The following is a 7,022-nucleotide window of genomic DNA, read 5'->3' as shown; positions in this document are numbered from 1 at the left end:
TTTAAGTCTAACCCACTTCCTATGCATAGGGATTTTGTGAGCAAACAACTTATGGGAACAATAATCAACTAGCATAGGAAGGTAAAACAAGCAAATCTTCAAGATTTTCAACACATAGAGAGGAAACTTGATATTATTGCAATATGTAGAAGCATATGATCCTTTCTCATAATAATTTTCAGTAGCATCATGAATGAATTCAACCATATAACCAGCACCTAAATCATTCTTTTCATGATCTACAAGCATAGAATTTTTATTACTCTCCACATAAGCAAATTTCCTCTCATGAATAATAGTGGGAGCAAACTCAACAAAATAATTATCATGTGAGGCATAATCCAATTGAAAACTAAAATCATGATGACAAGTTTCATGGTTATCATTATTATTTATAGCATACGTATCATCACAATAATCATCATAAATAGGAGGCATGCTTTCATCATAATAAATTTGCTCATCAAAACTTGGGGGACTAAACATATCATCTTCATCAAACATAGCATCCCCAAGTTTGTGGCTTTGCATATCATTAGCATTATGGGTATTCAAAGAATTCATACTAACAATATTGCAATCATGCTCATCATTCAAAGATTTAGTGCCAAACATTTTATAGACTTCTTCTTCTAGCACTTGAGCACAATTTTCCTTACCATCATTCTCACGAAAGATATTAAAAGATGAAGCGAATGAGACAAACTCAATTCCAATTTTTTTGTAATTTTTTTATAGCTAAACTAGTGATAAAACAAGAAACAAAAAGATTCGGTTGCAAGATCTAAATATATACCTTCAAGCACTCACATCCCCGGCAACGGCGCCAGAAAAGAGCTTGATGTCTACTACACAACCTTCTTCTTGTAGTCGTTGTTGGGCCTCCAAGTGCAGAGGTTTGTAGGACAGTAACAAATTTCCCTCGATTGGATGACCTAAGGTTTATCAATCCGTGGGAGGCGTAGGATGAAGATGGTCTCTCTCAAGCAACCCTGCAACCAAATAACAAAGAGTCTCTTGTGTCCCCAACACACCCAATACAATGGTAAATTGTATAGGTGCACTAGTTCAGCGAAGAGATGGTGATACAAGTGCAATATGGATGGTAGATATAGGTTTTTGTAATCTGAAAATATAAAAACAGCAAGGTAACTAATGATAAAAGTGAGCGTAAACAGTATTGCAATTCTAGGAGACAAGACCTAAGGTTCATACTTTAACTAGTGCAAGTTCTCTCAACAATAATAACATAACTGGATCATATAACTATCCCTCAACATGCAACAAAGAGTCACTCCAAAGTCACTAATAGCGGAGGACAAACGAAGAGATTATTGTAGGGTACGAAACCACCTCAAAGTTATCCTTTCTGATCGATCTATTTAAAAGTCTGTAGTAAAATAACACGAAGCTATTCTTTCTGTTCAATCTATCATAGAGTTCGTACTAGAATAACACCTTAAGACACAAATCAACCAAAACCCTAATGTCACCTAGATACTCCAATGTCACCTCAAGTATATGTGGGTATGATTATACGATATGCATCACACAATCTCATATTCATCTATTCAAACAACACAAAGTACTTCAAAGAGTGCCCCAAAGTTTGTACCGGAGAGTCAAGACGAAAACATGTGCCAACCCCTATGCATAAGTTCATTGAACTCGCTAGTTGATCACCAAAACATACATCAAGTAGATCCCGTGAATATCCCATTGTCACAACAGATAAGCACGGCAAGACATACATCAAGTGTTCTCAAATCCTTAAAGACTCAATCCGATAAAATAACTTCAAAGGGAAAACTCAATCCATTACAAGAGAGTAGAGGGGGAGAAACATCATAAGATCCAACTATAATAGCAAAGCTCGCAGTACATCAAGATCGTGCCAAATCAAGAACACGAGAGAGAGAGAGAGAGAGAGAGAGAGAGAGAGATCAAACACATAGCTACTGGTACATACCCTCAGCCCCGAGGGTGAACTACTCCCTCCTCGTCATGGAGAGCGCTGGGATGATGAAGATGGCCACCGGTGAGGGATCCTCCCTCCGGCAGGGTGCCGGAACAGGGTCCCGATTGGTTTTTGGTGGCTATAGAGGCTTGCCGCGGTGGAACTCCCGGTCTATTGTATTTTCTGGAGGTTTCAGTATTTATAGGAATTTTTGGCGTAGGACTCATGTCAGGGGGGTCTCCGGGCTGTCCACGAGGCAGGGGGCGCGCCATAGGGGGGTGGGCGTGTCCCCCACCCTCGTGGGCAGCCCGGGACTCTTTTGGCCCAACTCTTGCACTCCAGGGGCTTCTTTTGGTCCATAAAAATTCGTCAAAAATTGGCACGTTAATTGGACTCCGTTTGGTATTCCTTTTCTGTAAAACTCAAAAACAAGGGAAAAACATAAATTGGCACTGGGCTCTAGGTTAATAGGTTAGTCCCAAAAATCATATAAAATAGCATATAAATGCATATAAAACATCCTAGATGGATAATATAATAGCATGAATACTTCATAAATTATAGATATGTTGGAGACGTATCAGCGAGGCGCCCGAAAAGAGCTCCCCCAAGTGAAGCAAATTGCTAATGGTAAGCCGTATTTACTGTAGAGTGTCTTTGGCAGCAACAAGTTCGCATTGCTCACACGGGTCTAGCATTCCTCAGGTGCATTTACGGAGCTCCCGAGGAGTGCGGTGGATGCGGCGAGGCACTACGCGGCTCATGAGGGTGACACCAAACACGAGCTATTCTGGGCGCAGTTCCAAGCTCCCGAACACCCTTTCCTCCCGAGCAACCAGATGAAGGAGTTGATGGAGCTGCATCGGATGGCTGGGCCAGCCATGAAGGACCTCTGTGTCCGGTTGTGGCCCGCAGAGACAATACCGAGCAGTTACTTCAGCCTGGTGCAAAAGTTCCCTGACGCGCCCTCCCGGGTTGATGTTGTGAAGGGATTCGCGTGCATTGAAGGAGCTCGGATGGCCTTCGCGAAGACCATGGTGCACTGCCCTAAGATCAAGCCAGTAGAGATGGCCACCGGTCCCCCTCCTGTTGGAAAGGAGCATCGTCATCCCGAGTATTATTTCCCCATTGTTATGGATGGTGCTCAGGCTATAGAGGACCGGTGTTACTACAAAAAAAGACACATCCGTGACATTTCGGGCCGAACGAAAGAAAATTATGTCATGCTTATGACACTTCTATGACGATAATTGCGACAAAACCTAGTATCATCATAGATGTGGTGGGCTCCTACTTCTATGACAAAAAATCATGACAAAAAATGGCCTTTCATCGTGGGCGGGCCGGAGACGCAGCTGCATGACATTCTTTGGGCCGTCCATGACGGAAAAAATCGTGGTAGAAGCGAGGTCGAGGAAAATATCGGGGTGGTCGGGGCCGAGCGATGCACGGAGGGATGCACATTTCTCTCGTACACGTAGGCGCGTGGGTGCGAGGCGTTGGGCTCTAACTGAACCCGAGAGAGGCGTTCGCCTACTGAACCCGAGCGATTGCAGTGGCTACGCGTTACTGAACCCGAGCAATCGATCGATCCCTTGCTGTTAACTGAACCCGATCGAGTGATTCCTTTGCTAGTGTTGCTAAATGAAGCCGATCGAACTTGCTGCTTCTTGATGAATAGTGAGCGTTGTTGGGGATTGGATGAACAATTCCTGGTGGAGGTTGGATGAACAGGACCCCATGGTAGTAGAGGTCGTTGCTGCTGGATGAATAGGACCCCGATCGAGCCGGTTGGGGGTGGATGAATAGAACCCCGTGGAGGACTGGATGAACAGTAGCCCGTGGAGGGCTGGATGAACAGTAGCCCATGAAGGGCTGGTTGAACAGTAGCCGGTGGAGGCTAGATGAACGGGAGCCCGTGGATGAATAGTAGTTGGTGGAGGCAGGAGGGAGACGCTGTGGATGAACAGTTGCAGGTGGAGGCTGGAGGAGGTCGACGATGGATGAACAGTAGCCCGTGGAGGCTGAAGCGAGGCAATAGACGATGGATGAACCGTAGGCCGTGGAGTCCCGTTTTGCGGTATGCCACACCCCTCCCGATGAACAGGACCCCCGTTTCGATCATAGGAGGTCGAAGAGAAATCTGTTTCCTCCGTTTTACGGTATGCCACATCCTCCCGATCAACAGGACCCCGTTTTGACCGTAGGAGGTCGAAGAGAAGTCCGTTTCCTTCATTTTGCGGTACGCCAGACCTCTCCCGGTGAACAGGATCCCGTTTCGACCGTAGGTGGTCGAACAGTAGGCAGTTTCCTTCGTTCTGTAGTACGCCAAGCCTCGTTTCGGCTGTTCCGTCCAAGTCGGTTGGCTCCCGATGAACAGGACGCATTATGTTGCCTCCCGATGAACACGATGCAGTTTCTCCGTTCCGACCCAGCCGGTTGGCTACCGATGAACAGGACGCCGTTGCTACCCTCCGCTGCATCTCCATGTACATGAGCTCTTGCCATACGTATGCGCGAGTAGGCGTTCGGGCCCTGCCCGTATGTACGCATGTACGTGTACATGATATAGACGGGACTGCCTGAACAGCTACCGCTCCTTACTGGGCCACGATTCATCGTGGCAGAAAAACTGATGGACCGGTATGTACGTACACGTTTGCGACCAGAATGACAACGCTATCTAGCTTCGACCGGGTGGGTCCCGAGTCAGGGAGGATAAGGACGCACTTTCTTGCGTGCGAAGATGTAGCTGGTGGGTCCGAGCTGACAGGGGGGCCACAATCTCGGGGGTGCGCCCCCCAGGCTTATGACTGCCTAGTGGGCCCCCCTATGGTAATTCTTTCAACAATAATTTTTATATATTCCAAAATAATTCTCCATCAATTTTGAGCTTATTTGGAGTTGTGTAGGAAAGGTGTCTCCTATATAGCCCTTTCAGGTCGGTTTCAGTTGATCTCCCTCTCCATGTGGAACTTGCAAAATAAGAGAGAACATGCATAAGAATTATATTATAAAGTGAAATAACATTCCATAATGCAATAAATATCAATACGAAAACATGATGCAAAATGGACGTATCATGGTGCATCTACAACATCGACGATGGTGGGTCTCGACGACGTGGTGTAGCAGAATCTCACGTGATGGACGTGTGATGATGGACACATGCAGGGTGGTGTGGTTGTTTGGTGTCATGGCGGCATGTCTACGACATGCTTACAAGGGTTATATGTGGATCCCTGTCCTAAAGATGGGTCGGCGGAAGACAACGGCGACGGTTTCTGGAGCGTGCACTCTGAGGGTCTTTCGAACCGGTTTGTTCTCTCGGCTTGCTGTTGGGAGGCTTGATGACGCCTCTAGATTTAGATGGTGGGGCTTCACTGAAAGGTCGGGGCACTTGGCCCCTATCATGGCTGCCCCCATAATTGAACTTGTAGGGTAGAGATAATGGTCACAACGGAAGATGGTTTTGAGTTGTTCGATGTATTCCTTTTATCGGGCTTTGTTGAATATTGTAATAAAAATGACTGTGTGTATCATTGCTAATGCATAGACTCGGAGTTTCAACCTCCTTTTAATACTAGTAAATTATACGTGCTTTGCACATCATTTAGATATATACATAAAAAGCATGGGAAAATACATTTGAATATGCATTTTCTTTTCTAGAATCGTATTGGAAAAGATCCAATTTGGTTCTTACCTCTTTAGAATTCAGATTGTTCTAATCCCTTTTTATTAGAGTATCAAATAAGCATGTGGATAGATGCTTCTAGAAGACATGAAATGGTAGAGTTGAGAGTTCAATTAGAATGCCACGTGGCAGAATCCTATGAGTTGAAAACTTTATCCAACGGATGATAATGCTCGGATTTGCCATCTCTTGACCGTTGGATGGGCATATTCAACAACTAATATTTGAAGCTGTTGGCACACTATATAATGGTATAGAAAAAAGACACTATGTTGGGGAAATTTTGTTTCATTAAAGAGCGTGAAGCAAGCAAAGTATATGATGCTTCTCTATGAAGCAATCTTGCTCTCTTTTACTAATGGGGCATTCCCTCGATGACACAAGGAACAATAAAAGAATCTTGTTTTGTTGCTCGCCTTAATCTGGTCACTTTGCTTTTGCTCATATGCTATTGTAAGCTTTAGTTCGTTGATTTCTTTTGTGTTGCTATACTTGGTTCTTTTTACTATCACAGCTCTACCGTACTATTGACATTATATACTCCCTTCATTCGTAAATATAAGATATTTTTAATATGAACTACATATGGATTTAAATGAGTGAATAAACACTCTAGTGTCTATATACTTCTGATATACAAAAAGGTCAACATACTAGTATTATATTTGTGAACGGAGAGAATAAGTTTATATTGATTGCGCAAAAAAAAGATATTGATCACGCAAGAAACTTTTGCATTCAGCACTTGAGTAGCTATTAAAATTGCATCATTGACTTCTCTATGGTAGACCCTCCCTCCAAGCTCCAACCAACAAGTGGGCCGGTTTTGTAGTCTTCCTATAGCGGTAACGATAATGACTAGTACATGTGCGTCAACCAAAGCGGCATTTGCAAGTGTTATTTAGACCAGTGGGCATCGTTGTTCATGAGTGTCTGCCCAAAATGGAGGAGACCCAGATGATTTCTCCATGGCCTCGCCACTGACCCGCACGAGAAAACTGCACAGCACGGAAACCAAGGGACGAAACCAACCATACACGAGGGTGCCACGAAGCTTCACCGAGCTCCAGCCTCCACCCGCCCCCACATGCCATACGGATACCGCAAGCCCGGAAACGAACTCCCCTGGTGGGTCCCGCGTGTCATACAAACCAGTAAACTGTCGGTAGTCTGTGTCAGGCTCAGTGGCTCGCCCTCCCCTCGCGTCGTCGCCCCCCTTCAACAAAAGCCCTACCCTCGATCTCTGCTCTAGAGAAGCTTCTCCCTCCACTCCACCCCCACCCCCACCCCCACCCCATTGCCACCCCCCGGGATCCCACCTCGCGCCGCCCACCACTTAGCCGCATTCCGCGCCGCGGCAGGGCAGCC

The sequence above is a fragment of the Triticum dicoccoides genome, chromosome 2B (genome assembly GCF_002162155.2).
Source record: "Triticum dicoccoides isolate Atlit2015 ecotype Zavitan chromosome 2B, WEW_v2.0, whole genome shotgun sequence".
Taxonomy (NCBI): Eukaryota; Viridiplantae; Streptophyta; class Magnoliopsida; order Poales; family Poaceae; genus Triticum; species Triticum dicoccoides.
This window is presented reverse-complemented; position numbering follows the sequence as displayed.